Source organism: Amblyomma maculatum, chromosome 1 (assembly GCF_055883805.1).
Source record: "Amblyomma maculatum isolate TAMU_Amacu chromosome 1, ASM5588380v1, whole genome shotgun sequence".
In the NCBI taxonomy this organism is placed as follows: Eukaryota; Metazoa; Arthropoda; class Arachnida; order Ixodida; family Ixodidae; genus Amblyomma; species Amblyomma maculatum.
In genome coordinates this window covers 288660511-288683856 of record NC_139344.1, presented here as the reverse complement: position 1 = coordinate 288683856, position 23346 = coordinate 288660511, and the positions used below count along the sequence as shown (strand labels likewise).

The window sequence follows — 23346 nt, the reverse complement described above, 5'->3', positions numbered from 1 at the left end:
GATCTAGTTTGTAAGGTTCTGTCCTCTCTTTGTATGTGATAGCGCAATCTTTAATTCCCTTGCATTCGGGCTGTTCCACCGCTTCCCGGTGGTAGAGATCTCGGCCCAGCAGGTGCGCAGCTTTGTTGCCAGGGACAGACTCGTGTGCTGGTATCCACATGATGGATATGGTTCTAGTAATGGGATTTGTGAGAAGAATCTTTTTGGCCTCCTCTGAGATCCATCCTTTTGCAAAATACCAGACAGCCGTTTTGCTGTCGCTGATTATAGTGTTGGCCTGTGTACTAGTGCATGCGAACGCTATTGTGACCTCTTCAGCTGTACTAATGTCACGGGTGCGTGTTGAGGCTGAGGCCGCAATTTTGGGTGCACCTTCTCCATTTACTACTGCCGAGACAGCTGCTCCGTGTCGTCCGCATGATGCGTCTACATAAGCAACTTCATCGACTGCTTTGCGTTTCATTCTTTTAGCGATGGCTTTGGCTCTGTGTTCTCTGCGTTCTTCGTTGTAGTCTGGGTGCTTGTTTCGAGGTAAGGGTGGTACCAGTATGTGTTCCCTTATGTTGGGTGGGATAGATGTTTTCGTCTGTGGGCCTCTGTCTGATTGGAGTCCAACCCAGTCTAGGAGGGCTCTGCCTGTCTCCGTCTAACTTAGTCTTTCCAGTTGAGAGATTCTGACAGCTAAAGTGCGCTCTTGCCGTGTATTATGAATCCCCATTTTCTCCAGCTTCTCTGTTGATGTGGAGACAGGGAGGCCTAGTGCGCGTTTGACGCATTTTCGAATCATGACGTCGATTTTTTCACGTTGTCTTTTTGAGATTGAGAAAAGGTGTGGCATAACATATGCGACTGATGATGTGGGCCTGTGTCATTTTGAGTAGACTGCGTTCCTTGAGGCCGTGTCCTCTAAGCACTACTCTTCTGAATATGCCCGTAACTTGGGCTGCGTAGTTCTCCAATTTTTTTATGGTGTTTGTGTTCTGCCCTCTTGCTTGGAGGATCATTCCTAAGATTCTAATTTCCTCTACTTGTGGAACCGGGTAGTTTTCAACATTTATCTTTGTCTGCTTTATTTTTCCTATATTTGGGGTTGTAAATGAATAGTTCTGACGTTTGCGGTGAGCAGGATAGACCGCGTTCCGAAGCGTACTCAACCATCATATTTGCGGCAGCCTGGAGTTTTTATCTCTGCGTCGCTACCATTATTTATCCAGAGATTTATGTCATCTGCGTACATGCTAAATTTTACGTCCGGTATTTGCTTTAGTTGTGCTGGTAGCCCCCTCATAGCAATGTTAAATAGAAAGGGAGACAAGACAGAGCCTTGTGGCGTTCCCTTGCTACCCAAGGTGACTGTGGGTGATTTGGCGCTTTGAAAGCTCATGGTGACTTCTCTACTAGTGAGAAAATATTTGATATAGTTATAGGTTCTGATTCCAACCCCAACTTCTTGGAGACCTTCGAGCACTGCCTTATGCATGACATTGTCGAAGGGTTTGGTTAGGTCAAGTCCGAGAATAGGCTTTGCATCTGAAGATTCATGTGTTATGATATCGTATCTAAGTCTGAGCATCACGTTCTGTGTGCTTAGCCCCGGCCTGAAGCCTACCATTTCGTGTAGCCAGAGGTTCTCTTGCTCCGTGTATTTGGTAAGTCTCGTCTGAATAACGCGTTCCATTAGCTTTCCCACGCACGAGGTCAGTGATATGGGTCTTAGGTTTTCTAGTTTTGGCGGCTTCCCCGTTTTGGGTATAAGGACTATACTGGCATTTTTTCTATGCCTGTGGTAGTTGTCTAGTCTCCCATACCTTATTCATGTTTTCTGTCAGGGCTGTGATTGACTCGTCGTCCAGATTTCTGATAATAGTGTTCGTGATACTGTCAGGTCCTGGGGCTGATCTTGTCTTTAATCCAATAATCTCGCCTCGGACTTCAGCCCTAGTGATGGGAGCGTCTAAGTCTAGGTTAGGTTTCCCCTCATATGCTGGTAACGTTTCGGTTTCCATTTGTCCGATGTAGATTTCGGTTACTTTACTCATCAATTGTTCGTCCGAGCCTTCGAAGGCATGCTTAACTTTAGTTTGATTTACGTTGGCTTGTGCTTTAGATTTTTCCGGATCGAGTATATGTCGTAGAATGTTCCATGTTTTGGAGAGGCTCACGCCTTGTTCCATTTCATCACATCTGCTACACCAGTTTTGTTCATTTAGTTTGATGGCGTATGTCTCCATCTCTTTATTATGTCGAGCTAGTGCTCTCCTAATATTACGGTTTCATCTTTGTGTTTTTAGGCTTTTCTCTAGGTCCTGTTTCTTGTTCCACATGTTTAGGAGTTTGCTATCGATACTTGGCGGTGCATCTTCGTCTTCTAGAGTGGCTGTTGCTTCCTCCACGTGTTTCTTTAGCGTTTCTGACCACTTGTCGATATCGTCGATTTTCTCAATTCCCTCGGTCTCTCGTATTTGCCTAAATCTTTCCCATTCCGTGATTTTGGGTTGTTTGGGTTTTCTAATTTTGATTCCTTTTCTTCATGTGAGTGCAATAATGAAGTGGTCACTACCTAAGTTTTGCTCGGTGTTTTTCCAGTCCGCTGTATTTACATTCTTGCTAAGGTCAGGTCGGGGGTGGTGTCCCTGCTGACGCTATTACCCGTGCGTGTGGGTGCATTTGGATCCGTGTGCAGGGTGAGTCCTAGTGTTTGCATGTCTTCCCACAATTGTATGCCCTTATGATCCTGCCGATTGCACCCCCAGTCCTGATGGGCTGCATTAAAGTCACCCGCTATGATAAGTGGGGTATTTCCTGCGATCTTTAGTGCTTTTCAGAATAGGACTGGGAACCTAACTTTCCTTTGCTTCGGAGTGCTGTATATATTCAAGAGAAAGATACTCTTTCGGTATTTTCTTCCAGTGATGATTTCGGTTAAAACTGCTTCTATATCCCGAGATGTGATCTCGTTATTAGTAGCGGCTATGTTTCTCTGGATAAAAGTCATGACTTTGGATTTTTCTCCCCTATCGCTGCTGCGGCTTGATATCCAAACAATTTGGTTGGGTTTTTCCCAGTCTCCTGTATCATGATAGCTATGGATTTGTCGGCAGTTTGTTCTATGTATTGTTGCAATAGCGCTCGCTTTCACAGTACCCTCGGCAGTTCCACTGCAAGATCGTGGAGTTGTCTTTCTGATTATGGCTTTTGTCCATTATTGTTACCCATTATTTCGTCTAGTTTTGCGATTCTGTTACTGCATTCAGAGAAGGCCAGTGATGCTTCCTGCATTTGTTTAGTGAGATTTTGAATCTGCACTTGCATCTGTCCCTAAGCCCCTAGAAGTTGCTGGATTAGCATGTTAATATTCTCGAGTTGCTTATCAAATTTATTACGTTGTTCAAATTTTCTATTAAGGGTTATAAACGGATCGGTCTCTCCCCCTTTATGCTTCTGGGGTGGCGGCCGGGTGAATTCCAAGTTCATACCGTTTGATGCCTCTGAAGTAGAATTAGTAGTAATTGAATTTGCGGTTTTTGGTACCTCATTTGATTGATTTGCCGGCGGGCTCTTAGCCGTGGGCTTTTCGGTGAATTTATATTTAAGTTCCTGAATTTCACTACTCATTTGTTTGATCATCTCTCTAAGTTCTGCGTTTTCCCCTCTGAGTTTTTTCATCTCTCTATTTTCAGCCTGGGAGGTTTTGCTAACGAAGCTTACCGTCTTGTTGTCTGCTGACTTGGGTTGGCCCCATGGATTCTTGGGATATCTGGGAGGCAGGCCAGGTCCTCGTCCCTGGCTCGTGTTCCGGGATTTCGAGGTCGCTCTGGTTCTCGAGCTCGATCTTGATCTCGATCGGGTCCCCGACATTTAGTCCGTGTTTGCCCGGTTCCTTCCTCGGGGTTCTCGTCCCCGGTGCTCCTGTTCCGAAGAGTAGAGGATGGGTCCCTTGCTTCCTGAAGTTGATAGCAGTTGTTCTTTTTCTATTTCTCCCACATTTTCTTCTTTGAGAGGTAGGGCATCCTGTATATTTCGCGGCATTTGTTGTCTCCTAGGACATGGTCTTTACCGCAGAGTTGACACTTAGGTTCACATGTGTGTCCAGCGCCTGGAGGTTCCAAGCCACAACCGCGACACTTCACGTTGGTCCGGTCTGGGCATACATCGGCTCTGTGCCCCAGCCTGCCGCATGTTGTGCAGGCTTCGTACTTCTTCTTATACAAGTAGCACCTCATGTTGATTCCCTGGAAATTGAGCCGTTTCGGCGCAAACTAGTTTTCGAAAAGTATCAGAATGGTTTTGGATCCCGTTCCCAGTCTTCTAATAACGGAGATTTGCGGACTAGTCCCACTCCATTTTAACATTTCTTTAAGTTCTTCCACTAAATATTCTAGTGGTACGTCGTGAACGACGCCTTTGCCTCCGTATTCCGGCATGGCGATGTATGACTTGGCTTCAGTTATGTTGGGTCTAATCTCCAGAGCTTGAATTGCTGTGTACTTGTAAGTTCTCTCGGTATCCGTGGTAGCGACTAGTATTGATTGCTGAGTAGAGTTTGGGGAGATGATGTCACCCTTCGTGGTCGTCAGGTCCAGGCCGGCTGCTTGGATGATAACTCGAGACAAGTTCAATCTTCCTACGATGTTGATAATACTTTTAATTCCGCCTCTGGGGCGAATGTTGATCTTGTTAGCGGTGCTGGGAATTCGCTCCTGCTGTCGCTCAATCGATTTTTCGGCCAACTTCCTCCCTTGAGGGTGCTTGGACTTGGGTAGGCTCAGCGTTCCAACGTTGTAGGCTTGGGCGTTGTTGACGGCCACGTTTCGGTTTCTCTTTCTGATGAACCATTGTCCGTTCAAAATATCGCTGGCGGAAGCGTCTCTTCCCTCCACGGTTTAAATCATCTTGCTCTTCTCAAGCCGCGACGCTCTGGGGCCGCTCCCAGCCTCTTCGGGTACCGCCTAGCACCCAGCGAGGCTTCGGAGTCGAGCTACGCCTAGGCCTCGGTCAGATATTTTTAAAGACTCATAAAATCCAGAAACTTTGGCCTACCGTCGAAAGTCCGGTGTCCCCGTGGTGCTTCAAGGTTAAGGTATCCGTTGGTAACACAGAATAGGAGGTGAGAAGTCCAATACCGCATTCGCAGATTGAACTTTTGCGGAGCGAAACAAAGTGGCATTCGTCTCAGAAAGCGAACTTAACCGCCACTGCGGAACAAGTGACCACGGCGGCGGTCAGACCTGTGACGCAGCAGGAGGTGCTCGGAATTCCTGGCTCCCCTGGACAGGCCGCCATTGGAAGCTGACCCTGTGTCACGAAATCGGCGCACATTTTCATCAAGTCGGCACGGCGCGAGGCCCGCGCGGCGTCGCGTGGAAAGCATGTAGAGAAAAGCCCCCTTCCCCGCGCGGGAGAGCGCGTAGCTTTGTACGCGTTGCCGTCACCCTCTTTCCCATTGCCCGGGGAGGACGGTGGTTCATCGGACTGGAATCAGCCAGAAAATTCCAGCATCTTCTATGGGACCTAGCCAATGACGACGCGCGGCTCGACGGGAGGAGAAGAGGGAGCTATAACCAGAGAAGCTATGTGTGTGTGTGCGCGCTAGCTTTGACGCGTGCTAACAGACGCGGCGCGCCCTATTTAAAGCGACCGCGCCGCTTGTGAGTCAGTCAGTCAGTCAGTTCGTCAGTGTTTTGCGACGTGCTCGCCTGTGCTTCGGCTGGACTCCCGGGGATCACCCGCTGCTGGCAAGCCCACGGACTTTCAAGGGAGCGGCGCTCGTCTCCTATGGCAGCCACATCGTGACTCTTAGGGCGTCGGACTGCAACAGTGCCCGGTGAACAATTTGGTGTTTGTTTATGTAACTCTCTCGTGTTTGATCTGTTGTAAAGCCTGTGTTATTGAATCATTCTGTAGTTGCATGCTTAGCGTTTGTATTCTGTGAACCTCTCGTCTGTTGTATTTCAAGTGACCTTGTGTATGCCTTTGTATCGTCTCTTGCTGTGCATAAATTGTGTTTTGTTTGTTACTTCTGACTCCGATCCTTACTCTGGTTTGAACCGGCGACCGCTGGGCACCAAACGACCACCCCCTTCTGTCACTACAAGGTAGTTTAATTCCGGCTGAGCTTGCCACGCAGGTCGAGGGCATCTCCTTTGCGACCGGAACAGCTACCCCCACTCACTCAAAGGGTGTCTGGGAGTGTGCGCACCGTTAAGGGCGCATCGTTAATAATACCCCCATAATTATTAACGGGTGACACCCTGGCAACGTTTAACGCTAGAACCCTAGCTAGTGAAGCTAGTTTAGCAGTGCTTTTAGAGGAACTAGAGGGTATGAAATGGGATGTCATAGGACTTATTGAGCTTAGGAGGCCGAATGAGGTATATACTGTAGTGAAGGATGGGTACGTACTGTTATCGAGGTTTATTAGAGAGGCGGCAACTAGGAGTACGTTTCCTTGTCAATAAGTATATAGCGGGCAATATAAATGAATTCTATAGTATTATTGAGAGGGTGGCAGGCATCGTAATTAGGCTTAAGCGGTATAAACTGTAGGTTGTACAGGCCTATGCACCTACATGTAGTTATGGTGACCAGGCAGTTGAAAGCTTCTACGAAGATGTAGAATCGGCAATGCGAAAAGTAAAGACGCAGTATACTGTACTAATGGATGACTTCAATGCTAAGGTAGGGAAAAAGCAGGCAGGAGACCAGGTAGTAGGTGACTGTCGCATTGGTGCTAGGAATAGCAGGGGGGAGTTACTGAGTTAGCAGAGCGCAATAACTTAAGAATCAAGAATACCTTATTCATCAAACGTAAGACCCGGAAATGGACGTGGAAATGTCCTAACGGGGAGACTAAAAATGAAATTGACTTCATAATGTGTTCAACCCCCGCCATTATGCAAGATGTAGAGGTAATCGGGAAAGTGCGATGCAGTGACTACAGGATGGTGAGGTCTCGAATTAGCCTAAATCTGAAGAAGGAACGCAACAAATTAGTAAGAACGAAACCCATCAACGAATTAGCGGTGAGGGGGAGTGCAGAAGAGTTCAGGATCTCGCTACAGAATTTATATTCAGCTCTAACCGAGGATGGCGACATTACCCAAGAGGCAATGAACAATAATTTCAGAGATATTACTGAGTGCGCGGTAGAAGTAGGCGGTAGGATAGTTAGAGAGGATACCGGTAAGCTGTCTAAGGAGACGAAAGATTTGATTAAGAAACGCCAAAGTATGAAAGCTTCCAATCCAACAGACCAGATCGAATTGGCCTAGATATCAAAGCTAATCAATAAGCACAAGGTGGCCGATATAAGGAAGTATAACATGGAGAAAATTCGGGCATCCTGTAAAGAACGGGAGAAGCCTTGAAGCGATAAAGAAGAAATTGGGCATAGGCGAAAACCAGATGTATGCGATAAGGGACAAGGCGGGCAACGTAATCACGAATATGGACAAGATAGTCAAAGTAGTCGAGGAGTTCTATACAGAACTCTACAGTAGCTAAAGTAGTCAGGACCGTAATGAGATTGGCGGTAGCGAAAAACAGTCCGACGTTCCACCAGTGACGAAGGACGAAGTCACGAAAGCATTAGAAACTATGAAAAGGGGGAAATCAGCTGGAGAGGATCAGATAACTACAGATTTGCTGAAGGACGGGGGGATATCGTGCTAGAAAATCTGGCCACCCTGTATACGCAGTGCCTGGTAACATCGACGGTACCGGAACCATGGAAGAATGCAAACATTATCTTCATTCATAAGAAACGGGACTCTAAGGACCTTAACAATTACAGACTAATCAGCTTACTGTCTGTTACGTATAAGGTATTTACTAAGGTAATCGCTAATAGGATCATGACAACCTTAGACTGCAATCAAGCAAAGGATCAAGCAGGTTTTCGGAAACGGTACTCTACTATCGATCATATATATTGACGAATCGATCATATCCATATCGATATCATCGATATCCATATCATATCCATATCGAGACTATCGACCATATCCATATCATCAATCAAGAGACAGAAAAATGCTCGGAATATAACCAGCCCTTATACATAGCATTCATTGATTACGAAAAAGCATTTGACTCAGTTGAAACCTCTGCGGTGATGCCTGCATCACCGCAGCATTGCGGCATTGCGAAATCAGGGGGTAGACGAGTAGTACGTGAAAGTGCTGGAAGATATATGTAGTGGCTTCACAGCAACCATAGTTCTGCATAAAGAAAGTAACAAAATTCCCATAAAGAAAGGTGTTAGGGAAGGAGACACAATCTCCCCAGTACTAGTCACAGCTTTCTTAGAGGAAGTATTCAGATACTTGAAATGGGAGCAATTAGGGATAAGGGTAGATGGAGAATACCTCAGTAATCTGCGATTTTCTGATGACATTGCCTTGCTAAGCAACTCGGGGGATGAACTGCAAATAATGATTGATGCAATTGCAGAAGACTAAGGTAATGTTCAACAGCCTCGGGATGGAACAGCAGTTTGCATTAGGTAGCGAAATACTGGAAGTAGTAGGCGAATATGTCTACTTAGGACAGGTAGTAACCGCAGATCCGGTTCATGAAAACGAAATAACAAGAAGAATAAGGTTGGGGTGGAGCGCATTTGGCAAGCACTCGCAGATTATGACTAGCAGCTTACCTGTATCGCTCAAGAGGAAAGTATACAACAGTTGCATCTTACCTGTACTCACCTATGGGGCTGAAACGTGGAGGCTAACCAAGAGAGTTCTACTTAAGGTGAGGACTACCCAGAGGGCTATGGAACGAAAATGGTAGGGGTAACATTAGGAGATAGGAAGTGTGCAGAGTGGGTCAGAGAAATAACTCAAGTTACCGACATTCTAGTGGAAATTAAGAAGAAGAAATAGGCATGGGCAGGACATGTAGTGCGAAGAGAGGATAACCGATGGTCGCTTAAGGTAACAAACTGGATTCCAAGGGAAGGAAAGCGTAGCAGAGGGCGGCAGAAAGTTAGGTGGGCGGAGGAGGTTAAGAAGTTCGCAGGGGTCAAGTGGATGCAGCTAGCACAGAACCGGGTTAAGTGGAGACATATGAGAGAGGCCTTCGCCCTGCAGTGGGTATAGTCAGGCTGATGATGATGTCTTCATAAAAAATGGCAACATGAATTAAAGATACCTTTTTATTTTGTACAAGGTGTGTTTATTAGAACTGATAATACCTAAATCCTGTGTATTCCTCTGAAGGGAATCTGCCTCTTATTGCCTTTACCACACCGCTTGGCAGCACTCCGTTGTACTTGCCGAGTCGGTGGTAGGCCCACCGCACAAGCTGCCGGTAAGCAACAAATATGTAGCTGTTGAAAAAGGAAAGCATGATTTTACAGGTGTGAGAACACATGACTGCAGTTCCAAAGATATACTTTCACTGTAAGTCGTATTACAGTTGTGTGTGTTTTAGCACAGATGTAATATTGCTTATACACATATGCAGTTTTGAGACATGTTTGCTTTGATTTGTATGATTTAAGTACCAATGTGACTCTGGCTATGACGAACGCCATGGTGGAGATCTGAGGACAGTGCGTCACTTTGAAACTGTGAATTAGGTTTCTGAGGAGCCGATGCAAATATCGCGAAAATGCAAAGTTAGTCGCAAAATCGTGCAGAGGCACCTTATTATTCGGGAATCGGTGCGCTGAGAACAACTAATGAGCGATATGCTCTCGTCACATACCAGTGTATCTCCTACTGGTCCTCCACAGCGGCCGGTCGGTTATTCATCTGTTCGTAATATAGGCGACCTCTATAGTGTAGATGCTGAGCACTGCTGTATGAAATGCAGCGTGCGTGGTGATGCATTCTGCGTCGTCTTGCACCAGGGCGGTCCCACGCCGCACCTCGCGGCAGCAGAGACTTTCCCGCTCGGTGTTGATCGGGCGGCACCGGCTGCACTACCACCTAAGAGAATGTTCGGCAACGTTCACTTCCAGCCTTGCTTGACGCACAGCGCGCACGATGAGTAACGAATAAACAGATGCATAGGCGTGCATTTATTGCATCGGTAAAAAAAAATCGCATGCCTGAGACGTATACCTATTTCACTCATGTACTTCGCAGGTTTTTCTAAAATCACTGACATGGCGCTGATCGACAACGTGCGTGTGCCTTACGCGCGTACTCATTTCCCTCATGTAAAATTAGCAGCTTGTTTAATTATTCGAGTATGGCGCTGGCCGAAAACCATGCGGTACACTCTCGTGAAATTAGGAACGAATGCCAAAAGATACATGTAGCTGTTGCATAACGTCACAGCGGTACAATTTCATGCGCTGCATCGACCACTTACTTACCAGTTGTTGGCTGGGCGGGTATCGTGGTCGCCAGCTTCCTCACTTTCAGAAGCGTTGCCCGGACCATCGGGCGGCGGGCTTGGTGACGGGCTCGCCAGCGGGTAAAACCGATAGGGGTTCTATATGCCCACATTGGCGGCAAAATAGTCCTCCCATAAATCATCAATGTCGCTTGATAACGGCGAGGACGGCCAGGACGAAAACGACGGTGATGTCATCGTCAGCGCGGACGCATGTGATGTTGTATCGCGTACGTGTATTTCAAAGCAGACGAATGTTTACGCCTCGGCGTCAGAAGTTTTTGAGGTCACGTGATCACTAACTTACTGCGCGCGCGCGTCGTCTACGTCACGCCGCAGTTCGTGCTGCTAACATTGGGAACCGAAACTGACCATGATAAATTGCTGTGTAATTAATTATTTGTGGCGCGGGGGAACTTTTCATGCCACATTCTATTATCACTGAGTACCAATGCATCAAACAAAGCCGTAAAACCAGAACTTAAATATTAGTTTCCTTACTCCTTGAAGCCTTGTGTATCCGCCCTTGGCGGGGACGGCAACCAATAAGCAATAAGGCAAACATTCTCACCAATCGACGATAAGTGAAAGGAAAATAAAGTTTCCGTCAGGTAATAAAAGCCTGGTGAAAGGATAATAATCAAAACCTTAGGAAAGGAGAGGTACGAAAACATACGAACAGCATTGACGCCAATGCATTCCGAACCTTGGCTTTCCCCTAAGTTTTCCTTTCCGGACACGTGCATAGGAGACCAACGTATGACACAGGAACGTTCGCTGAAGGTTCTTATAGAAAATAGAAAAGAGGAAAGGTGTCGCTGAAGGATCAAACTCTCAGTACCAGCTCTAACTTAACCAAGCGCTTCTTCTGAGCACCTGCAGCTCAATCGACCCATTGGCACCTCATCGCGCACTGGTCAGCTACCGTACACCTGCTTCCCCACAGCAGGCTATGAGCACATGAACAGAGGCAATGGCGCGCACGTAGCAATATGAGAATGCATAAAAAAACGTCCACTGGCCACAGAAATGACACTCAACACTGTGAACACTGCACAAAGGGAACGAGCGTTCTGCGGCGGTGGGTGCCGCCATCGCGCCTCCTTCGTGCGTCCATGGTTCCCACCAAATTGGTAACCCTTCGTCCGGGCACAGGTGCACACCTTAAAGTAGCCATACCTCGATTCGTACCCTCTGTCGGGAGACCGAATACCGCATTAGTAGTTTCAGCGCCCTTGACAGCTCCCCTCTGTACTTCCCCTCGCTACCCTTTCCCTGTCCTTTGTTATCTTGTTACTAATCCTACGCCTGCCAGGTCTTGACTCGAACATACTAAAATGGCTTGAATGCTTTCTTACAGGACGTCCACAATTTGCAACAGCTAATAGCATGCACTCTCCTTTACACCCAATTCTTTCCGACGTTCCACATGACACTGCTCTTGGAACTTTTTTATATATTCTTTAATGACCTCCCTAATTGCACTAACTGATCGAGTCACGTATTTGCTAAAGACTGTGTAATATTCCGTGAAATGACATCTGACGCTGCGGCCACACCATTTGCTGGAATGGCACAGTCCCTCGCACTTCGGCTCTGTGCCTTCCCTTTATGCACAAGGAAAACTTTTTTCCAGTATGATCACCGTATCACTGCACCCTTTTAGCTAGCCCAAGGGAGCGACCTGCTCAAAAGCAGCAGCACTAGTGTGCCGGGTTCACTCACTTTTACTTGTTTTCGAGTTTAAAAAGTAATTGAATTACTCCAAACGTTGCAGTTAAAAAAATTAGTGAATTATTTACAAAATTAAATTAAACCTAATTGATTTTAAGTAATCAAATACTTGTAGCGCGTTAGGTACAAGTCTGCTTGGCGCCAAAGACACCCAGCCTCGTGGCCTGGGTGGCCTTCCCGCCTGGCACACAGAGGTTTGATTTTCACTGCCGAATTATTTTTAACAAATTATTTCTATGTTCTGAAGTACTCTAAGAGAAACCTTCTCATCAGTTTTGACTTCATTTAGGGCCTCCAATTAGTTATCTCTATTTAAAACTTCCGGAATTTTTTCCGCAGACGCAGGGTGCGCGCGTCAATGACGACGCCGGGTTTTGAGTAGAAAGAGCATGCTATTGTGTAAAAACGCTCTGTAGTATTGTCACGTGGTGGCGATAAGGCTGTTGACAACAAATGAGTCTGGGAGTGCACTAAAGAAACTCTATTGGGTTGACTTGCGCCCGCAAAGGAACTAAGCGATTCGGTGGCGGCGGTAACCGCAAATGTGCTTGTTGGTCGTCGAACAAAGAATGCCCGTCGCACCTATTAATGCTCAATTTAAAGGCGGCGAATAAACATTTACATTGAAGGCCTAACGCCACAGCAGCGAAGGAACAAGACTGCTTGCAGAGGCTGCACGAGCCACGACCAGGCGCTATCTTTATTTTCTTCGCCGGGTGGGGCGCGATATCAGAGTTCCCGGCGTCACCCAAGAGGGCGCTACAGGCCCCCTGCCTAGACTGTAAGTCGAAACGGACGGAGGACCAACGATGGCACTCGCGCAGGAGGTCAGGCGGCGATGCGAGTCTGTCCAGTGTGATCTCCATATAAGCTGACTTAAGGCGATCTAGGCTGATGGTCTCTGCCCGGCCGTTCTGTTGGAGTGTAGCGGTTTTCGGAGTGTGGTGGAGAACGCAGAAAGGGTCATCGTAAACCGTAGTTAGTGGAGCTCGGACAGCATTGTGGCGCAAAAAGCGTGGGTTGAAATAGCCAGGTCCTGGTGCACAAAAGTGGTATAATGGCGGGACGGACGCGGTGGAGTAGGCTGGAGGTCTTTAACGCAGTCGAACCGGCGTTGAAGGAATTCTTGGGGCTGGGCTGTGAGAAGTCTCCTGAAAGACGCAGAGCACTACCATACACCAGCTCTTAGCTGAGTACTGTAAGTCATCCCTGGTGATGGCCCGTAGACCAAGGAGCACAAAGAGTCGACCCAGGTGGTGTGATTGAGGCAAGCAGCTAGGGCGGCCTTCAATTGGGGATGAAGGTGTTCCAACATGCCGTTGGCACACGGGTGATATGCAGTGGTACGGCATTGCTTGGCGCTGGGAATATGATTAAGGAAAGCAAATAGGGAGGACTCAAACTGGCGACCACGGTCGGTTGTCCCGTTGCCAGGACGACCAAAACGAAATACTCACGTAGAGATGAAGGTGCGGGAAACAGTCTCCACAAACAGTCATGAATGTTATCGGCGAGCTCAGTCATGCGGTCTAGGGTAACATCACCGGCCGCTGCAAAGGGCGAGGCGGATGGGCTGGGAGAGGCGTTGGAGGAAAAGCTGTCGAAGCAACGCTGAGTTGTTGGAGTCATCGCGCTCACCGAGAAGCTGGTGCATCCAGCGCAGAAGCTGGGACGGGCGGCGATCGCCAAGGTCTTTTTCGGTAAGGAGCTGCTGGAGGCGAGGGTGCTCTGCCGGCATGAATCTCTCTAGCACCTTGATTTTCAGGTGCTGGTAGGGTGTATCACCCATGTGGGCTGAGAGAACGCCGGAGAGCTCGCCCGCAACGTCGTGAGGCAGGCTCGAGGCGACATAGTATTATCGCATCGTCTCCTAGCTGATGCGGGCAAGGCAAAATTGCGCCTCGATCGGGTGGTACCAAACTTGCATGTTCTTGGGCCAGAAATGTGGAAGACGAACCTGTAGTAACTAGACGTCCTGCGGACGTGAGTCCTGTTCCGTGGATGCTTCGGGATCGGTTATTTCTCGTCCTAGGTCACCAGATGTAGGTCTAACGCCTTAGGATCGAAGGAACAAGACTGCCGCAGAGGCTGCACAAGACACGACCACGACACACACCGTCTTTATTTTATTGGCCGGGCGGCGCGCCATAAACGGGTTCCAGGCGCCACCCAAGAGGGCGCTACAAGATAAAGCCGCAAACGGTGACTAGCATAACTAGGAACAATGTAGAAACATACGCGAGTGGCTAGTATTTTTAGATACATCTCGGCGCATCTTGCGCGGCAAATAAAATGAAAACTGCGTATTGCGACAACGAACACGAACAAAGAATTCAGGGTTAATCCGTGCGCCACAGTGATAAGGCCGCTTGCTAGCGGCTGTCGAAAAAGAACAAATAAAGATTACAATGGTTCCCGGCATTGCTCTCCTCTTAAAAAAAACATCGCTTCGATGTTCCAAAGCAAACAAATGAATGTAAAAATAAACATTAGAAAGTTTAAATCACGGATTTTTTTACGCGCATAATACGGCTTCAGACGCAAAACATGTACAATTTCTGGGCACGCGCGTCACCCTTGTGATGCTGTCGTACCGTCGGGAATGGTTTCATAGTGCAGTCGCCCGACTCAGCGGATGATTTTGTACGGAACTAAGTATCGACGTAACAATGTTTTACTTAGTCCGCGACGGCGAATCGGGATCCATACCCAGGCTTGGTCTCCCGGCTTGTACTCTGCGTCGCGTCGTTGCAAGTTGTATCGTCGGGCGTCGGTGCGTTGTTGACCTTTAATGCTCAACCATGTGAGTCGCCGAATTTCCTCTGCACGCCTAAGGTAGGCGGCGACATCCAAGTTCTCCTCGTCTGTTCCATGTGACAGCATTGCATCGAGCTTGGTCTTGGGATCCCTGCCATACCCATTCTAGAGCCCATACCTGCCATACCCTGCCATACCCTGCCATACCCCTGCCATACCCCCTGGTCGTCTCCTGGACGGCGGTATTATGAACCTAAATCACGTAAGGTAGGACGATGTACTATTCGTTGTGCTCGGTATCAACGTATGTACATGGCAATCATGTCCGCAATGCGCGGCGTCCAATGGCGGACATTGCGTCACGGCGAGGCTTTGTCATGGTTATTTCGACTTCCGGATCATTTCTGTGGCGTGGTTTCTGCTAGCATTGCTTGCAGGCGAGTGGTTTCGACCTTTATTCTCTTGATATTTGCGCCCAATTTGCTGGACATGTGGCATTGTGCTCGGCTCCCAACTACGGCTACTCAACAAGAACGCCATAAAAGATGTTCGGAGTGCCGTCGAGTTGTGAACGGCGAAAACAGTTGGCCGTTACGATACGCCGGCTGACCGTCGACGGCGAGCTGCACGTGCGACACGAGGCTTTATTTCGAGTATTTTGTCAATGGCAAGTGTTGGATAGGGCTCTTAAGACAAGTAAATTTTGTAAGGTATGTTGTTTGCTCTCGTTCAGCAGCACCAAGTTCTCGCTCGGGCGACTTTGGCTATGCGCTGCAGCTGTTTTCTCATGATGACGGTAGCAGCAAGCGGTCGTTACAAGTCTTCAAAAGGTTCGGAAATTGCATTGTTCGGCCTTCGTTAGTACAGAGTGATATGATAAGTACTGAACAATGTTCTCCTCGGCGATTTCTGCTAAATGCAAGTTTCTAGAATCACGGCCAGTGCTTACCAATCAGCTGTCGATGGTTTGTCTCGTTGCCTGACTAGGCCAGCCTGTCAAAGTTAGCAATCGAAAGGTATGCATTGTTGTGTAATAAATTAATTGCTGATATAACTCCCAATAACGAAACGTGCTTTCACCAGCGGAGTAATCAGCGCAACCCCGCAGATTTCGCGGAGAAATACAAGCAAGATGGATAAAGTTTCCTGCTTGTGCAGACCTACTACATAGTGCAGTGGTATTTATTCTTGTCCTGTGTAGAAAACGATACACTTGAAGACTGTTGCAGGGATAAAAATTAACAGCATGTTTTTATACTCTGGGTCAGTCATGAAAATATTCACTTCAGGACAGCGCTAACATTGCCTAGCTATTTTTCCTATTTCATTGTATATGGCACACAGGAGCGCTAACGGGTGAGATACATGGTATAAAACGAAGTTCTGCTATTCAGAAAAGCAGTTTTATAGATAGCCTAAGTGCTACTAAATGTACATGCTAAAATTAAATGAATGTCTCCATAGTTTACTTGTGATGCAATGCAAGGTGCTGCATACATGAAGGAAAACAAGGCACTGGTGGCCATTGACTATCTCCCTAAGTTCAAAATTCTGGAAGGTAGGCAGAGGCTAACCTAGCTAGCAGCTTATATATCCATAATGGTAAGAAGTATGAACCTTGTGGAGGCAAGCTGTCTGTGCTCTGTACTATTCATTTTCTTACAGCTTGCTATTACTCACCCACAAGTCTATTGAAGCTCATTTCTACGGCCTGTACTTGGAATTTTGTCACAATTTATTATTCCTCAATCCCAGCCTTGCTTGGAGGTCATTAATCACATGCTGTAAAAAATTTGCTGCAAAAGTTCTATTGGAGAAAGTAATATGAGGTGCAATTACAGTACTAGAAAAGTTTCCGATTTCCAAGAATCTTTGCTCTTTCATGGCTGTACAATAAAGACTAGTCACTTTTACTTTTGGCTCTTTTCTTGTGCCTCACTGTTTCTCTTGGTGCCCGTATCAAAGCTGTGCTAAGCGGTGATATCTTGCTTTCAATTGATGTTTTCATTTGAAAGAACCACAAGAAAGCTTACTTTATGCCTGGTTTTTAATACTTGACTTTTTACCTTGAACACATTGTACATACCCCAGAAGTAATACATTCCGACATTTCCGCTAGTATGTGTGCATTAACAGCCTATGAGCCTACTGGGAGCATCGAATGCACACACTCTAGTTTTTCTTTCCAGCCAGACCCCAAGCGCAAAGTGCATAACAGCAAAATAGTTACAGGCTCTTCCCAGTTTTGACTGGAAGAAATAATGGTTTCACATTCTGAAGATTATAGAGGTTTCAAGACATGCCATTAAGACAAAGCTTTTGTTTCAGTACTTCTCTTTTTTGACCGACATAATGCAGCAATCAGTATTGGAGAATCAAGTTTGGGAATTTCAAACATGGAGAGCTTCCACAGTTGTATGGGAATGGCTTAAAATGTCCCACACACTATGCTTAGTTAATTTTATTTATAAGCGGGGTTTTCTCGCATGCACTGCAGCCTCGGCAAGTGGATATGTCTCTCTTACTTCCCGATAGCTGCGTTACTAGCCGGCCCAGGCCCTCAACAAACATTAGTAGAGGTTTTTTACCATATAGTCTTGGCTACATACATGTTGGGGTATGATGCATGCAAAATGAATACAGCGGTGCTAAAAATGCAACTCGTATACATCATGCAGTTGCATTTTTGTAATACAACTCAAGTAAAAATCAAATATGCTTGAGAGATATTTATTATTTTTTTCGGGATCCTCCTATTGTTTTCATTGATTTACAGTATGATGTTAACCATAATACAGTTATTTGGCATTGTATACCTCCTACAGGTTTCAGAAAAAAACGAACTAGCACGCATGTAAACAAAATAAGGTTGTCAACAGCATTTAACTTAATATAGCGAAGATTGTGCATACTTCTAAGGTTTCGAAGCACTGGTAAGTAAATCTAGATCTTTTGAAAGAATAGCACAACAGCTGTTAGAATCGCATGTCACAATTTTAGCCGAGAAACTAAAACGCGGTGTACCGGCCGTGCCTGCACACAGCGCTGTAGTACACCGTAAGACAAGGAATCCTAGCTGCTCTGAATCTCTCGGGCAGTGCAGCTAATCCAAGAAAGATTTGTAAAGGCTGCAAAAAAAGAGCACAATATCCACCTGGTATTTGCATGCTTTCAGCTCTTAGCCGTCGGAGCTACAACTTGCACGACACTCCGCGCCTACGTATCGCTAAACTGCGGCTGCCGGCAGGCTAATTATTCGGCTTCTGCTAGCGAAATACTTCTAAAAATGCTTATTTTGGTGTTTCAGAGATATATGTAGCGACGGCATGATAGCATCAACAAAAAATGAACTTTAGCCGAATTAATGATGCATGCTAAACTTCAGAGCGAACAGACGACACACGTTGTAATGGTCGCACTTGCAACGATTTTTCACCCGTTTTCTTCAAATACGAAACTTTACTTAGGGTCATAACATGTGTGCAGATCAATGTGACCTTTTCTGTGACTTTATTCGAGCTTATCAAACACATGAAGAGTCCAATTTAAACTTGTCGATGCCGAGTTTCAAGTACAGCGCAGCAGACGCGCCTCACCGATAGACCCGGAAGTCATTCCGACTTCCAGGTATTCCACCAAGCATACCTTGCGGCTCGTTGAAATTGGACACCACCTATCGTTTTGTTTAGACTCTCTGCAAGACCTTTTGTCTGGGGATGGTACGCCTTTGTACCTCGGTGGTGTCGAATTCAATTCTGGTCGATTGGTCGTCGAGGTCTTCGCGTGTGGAACGCCCGTATAATGGCTGCGTAGTCGTTACTCATCGTCAGCGGCAGAGGATCTTCGTATTTTCGCCATTGAGCCACCTCACCTCTACAGATTGCTGTCTTCAGTTTCCCTTACGGAGACTAGGGGACCTTCCTTGCACATAGCTTCGGGCCGGCGACGCAAAGCGGGTACTGAACGGTAATGGTGAGCTGGACAGATGAGTTGAAGACGAGTGTTCTGCCCTGCGCAGAAAGGCATCGATTTGCTGTGGTTTGGACGGGGTCGTGGGGCATCGATAGCGAAACCTCGCAGGCCGATACACCGGTACGGACATTGACGGAGGATGTGCCCAGTCTCAGCACAACGGAAGCAGAGCGGTCCGTTCTCAGACGTCCGGGAGGCATCGCATTTATTGGGGCTTGGGGGTCGCTGGTAGGCTTGGCGGGCGAGGGTCAAGGGGCGGCTTTCGGAACTGGACGGTAGCGACGAGGGCTTGGAAGGTCACGTCGGGGCGCAGCACGACGTAATGCTGCAGCACAGTTCATTGCTGTTGCTTCTTGCGCTGTAGTCGCCGGAGCCGTCGCTTGAGGAACACCCAGTGCCTTCTAGACTTCTCCACGGACGACGTCCGCGAGCGTCGCCACCTGTTGTTGTTGGCATGATGGCAGTAACCGGCGCAGTTCCTCTCGGACGATCTTTCGGATGAGGTCCTGAATGTTGTCTGCGTTCCTAGATGCGGTGCAGTAGTGGCTTGCGCAAGCCGTTTGGAATGGTCGATCATAGTGGTGCATCCGGGTGTTCATCTTGTTCTCGATGGTGGATACTTCGCTTTCAAATTCCGCGAGTGACAGATACTGCGCCTTTCCTGTAAACGAAATATAGAATGCCAGTGAATTTAGATACCTTCAATGAAATGCTGGTTGTGTTCGACAAGGGGCGCGCGATCTGCGGTTACGACAGGTCATGACGTCACCAGGCGATTCATGCATATACGAAGCTGACCCCGCCGGCGTTCGATCCAGACGTCCGTGCGGCACCTTTCATTTGCTGCTTCCTCGAACGCCGCACCACACAGTAAACAGAAGCAGACCCAGATGTCTATGAGGCGTTAATACAGCAGGCATCAGCTGCGTTTGAAATTGATTTGCAGGATAGAAAAGGCGCAGTATCTGTCACAATTCTCCGCGGGCACATGTACCAAGCCGTAAAGGAAAGGAGGAAGGTGGGAGTGAAAGACGAGAGGGAGATAAAGGTGCTTTAGTGGAGGGCTACGATCCACCGCGCTATAATGACGTTCGCCTCATCGCACTTTAGTAGTCCAAAGTGCCCTCAAGAATTTTTACCGGTAAGTATCCGGAGGTGGGTTTCGAACCAACCACCTCCCGCAGACGAGTCGGATGCCCAAATCACTAGGCCACGATTGTAATGAGAAAGATAACCGATGGCCGCTAAAGGTAACAGTCTGGATTCCAAGCAAAGGCAGACATTGCAAGCGGTATCCGAATGTTAGGCGGTCGGATGAGGCTATGAGGTTTGGAGGGATTGAGTTGATTCAGCTGGCACAAGAATGACTAATAGACGGGCAATTGCCCTGCAGTGACGTGTAATCAGGATAATGATTATCGTGATGATTATATGAATACTGGTTCAAAACAAATACTCGCCTTTTAGTTGAGGACGTGGTCGGGTAATAAATATTTAGCTATGTTTTTACTTGCATGGAGTTACTAAAGTATAGAAGGGATAAGAATGTTGAAATTTTGTTTTCATTCCTGTTACGGAGGGCGTTCTGGAAAACGCAGCATAAAACGCGTACTGCGATTCTGTACTGGACTCTCTCGCCGACCTACGACGGAGCAGGACGTGTTTTTTCATGCTCCCTCGACTTCGGACTGGACTGGCCGCGCGCTTCGGCAACTCGTGTTGGGCCTCCACCTAGCGCCCGATCGTCTCGCACGCCCCTGGCCTGGACCTGGGATAATCACCTCCCGGGGGCCCCGGCCATGGAGCCCTCCCAAGAAACCCGCCGCCGCGGGCCGCGAAAGCAGGCGAAAATACACCAAGGTGGATTTCACTCGCACAGCGCCCGCCGCGACAGGTCTTTCGATGCGTCCCCGCTTTTGGGGAGATGGATTGAATGCGTGCAGCGTGCAGCTCAGCGCGCTGCCCTAACCCCAGAGACGGCGAAGGAGACTCTGCGAACCATGGCCCTTCCACCACGTGTTGCAGGGATGGCGGCGCAAGCGGGTGAGCACGAGGAAGCCGCCATTGCCAGCTCGGCGCAGCGCCTGCAGCCACCAGCCGGCGGGGACCACATTCCTGCAGCCTGGGCAGCTATTGTTCAGGAGGCCCTCAACAATGCGGACAATGCCATGGATGAGACGACCCATCGCAAGAGGCGTCGTTCCACCAACTCAGGGGAGATAGAGGAGGACAATGGCAGCAGTGGGGAGGAATCTGCTGCTAAGCGCGAAGCGCTATGCGTCACCCCTTCTGCCTCCCCTCTCACACCTGCCGGCCGTCTTCCCTCCGCTCTCGAAGGAAGGGAAACCAGCACTACGAATGATCAGCTGATGGCGAGGACGCAGGCTGAGGATGAGCAGCAGGCGCCAACGGACACCGCCCGTGAGCATGCTGCAGCCAGCCTGAGCCCGACGCGGGACCAGACGAACGGCCGTCCGTTCGTACGCCCGCTTGACAGCGAGGAGAGCCACCCCCCGGTGGCACCCGCGTGCTCACAGGAAGCCACCGGCCTGATTCCCTGGAGCCAGGTCTCAACCCGAGCCCAACTGAGACGCAGGGCTGCCCTCCAGAAAGCTGCTGCTGCTGTGCCATCTCACGAGGGGCTGCACTGGACAGTTCTGTTCCGGCCGGAGGACCGCGGCGCTGCCATCACAAAGGAACAGGGATGGGAGATTGCTGAGGAGCTGAGCCCACGCCCGGGTGTGCTGGCGGTTCGCGTTAACACACGCCGGAACGTGGTAGCGGTGGACGTTGGATGTGAGATCACCTTTGGCTCGCTGCTCGCCACAACAGTGATCCGGGGCCTGGCAGTGCGCGCTAAGGAACCAGCCCCTCGCAATCAGTCCACCGGACTCGTATTCGGCGTTGACGCGCGTCGCTCGGCAGATCAGCTGCTTGCTGCTATAGAGACGACAGTGGCTGTGACATCGGCGTCGCTGTCGGGAAGCACGCTGCTTCTCCGGTTTGCGGCGCCGACGCCGCCGTCACATGTATCGATATACAGGCGGCGTCTCCCCCGTCCGGCCCTGCCGCCCGCGGCCACTGCAGTGTTGCCGCTGCTCCAGCCTGGGACATGCCACCGAGGCCTGCAGAGCTGCCGCGCGCTGTACCCGCTGCGGTGGACCACACGACATCGACGCGTGCACTAGTAGGAAACCACGCTGCTCAAACTGCGGCGGCCGGCATGCGGCCACAGACCCGGCATGTCCTCACTGGCAGCGAGAGAGGCATGTCGCTACTATATTGGCTACGTCAGAAGTGCCTCTCTCGCGGCGGGCCGTGCGCGCTGTTGTTCTGGAAGAAACGGTCTCGCCAGCCCTGCAACAACAAGGAAGCAAGCGCAGCTACGCGCATGTTGCGAGCCTCAGCAAACAGCCGCAACTGCGGCAGCTGCAGCAGCAGCAGCGACGGCGGCCCCAGCAGCAGTCCCAGCAGCAGCAGTCCCAGAGGCGACAGTCCCGGCAGCCGCAGCAGCAGCAACAGCAGCAGCCCCTTACCCACGCAAGGCCCGTTTCCACCACCTCCGTTGGCGGCCCTCCGGATGCGCGTGATGCCCTAATTGCGCGCCTACAGGCCGCGCTGCGCGCACTCAGCGTGTTGCTACCGGAGGACTCTGAGGGTCGCCGCATCTGCGAGGAAGCGACAGGCCCTCCTACACTAAACAGCCAACACCATGGCTAGTCGCCGGGCAGCCCCACGCATTCCCTCAGTCCTGCAGTGGAACGTGCGTTCCCTCGCGGCGCGATATCCCGAGCTCCGCTCGCGCATAACATCAGAGCAACCAGAGGTAATCGCGCTACAGGAGACGTACGTCCGCCTCTGGGAAGGGGAGCCCCAAATGCGGCTGCCCGGATACGTTGGCTACCATTCACCAACAAATTGTGAGGAGGTGTCATGTACGGCAATCCCCTGCGGCGACCCGAACCACCGACCTGGGAAATCTCGGGCCTCTATGTATGTGCGGCGCGACGTTCAGCACGCTCTCGTCGACACGGCGGCGGCGACGAGCAACGCCCAGGAGTGCGTGGCAGTGACAGTGCGCGTCGGAGGTGTTGACACATCAGTGGCAAGTGTTTATGTGCGCCCAGCTGTGGCCTGGAATGTGTTGTGTTTCCGTGCACTGTCGACGTATTGTGCCCCACGCCAACTAATCGTTGGGGACTTCAATGCTCATCATTGTGCGTGGGGAAGTGCGCGCAATGATCGGCGCGGTGACGACTTGCACAACACAGCAACACAGCTGGGACTCGCCGCCCTCAACACTGGCCAGCCCACCTTCCGACGACGCGGTTTGCCCGGCTCCTGCATCGACATAGCGTTCGCGTCCAGCGGCATCGAGGCGACCTGGCATCGTGCACCATCTCTCTGGGGCTCGGACCACTTCTCCATCACCATAGAGCCCACTGCTAAAGAAGCGCGCCCTATGCGTACCTACTCAATAGTAGATTGGGGCCACTTTCGCCGAGAGGTAGACGCCGCCGCTGCATCCGGTGCCGATTT

General features: G+C 49.2%; 1 protein-coding gene across 1 annotated transcript in view; it reads right to left on the bottom strand.

Annotated features, from left to right (window-relative positions):
- The window catches only part of LOC146206774 (uncharacterized), a 197270-nt gene that overhangs the window by 74150 nt on the left and 99774 nt on the right, over positions 1–23346 (bottom strand). The gene's annotated exons all lie outside the window — the stretch shown is intronic.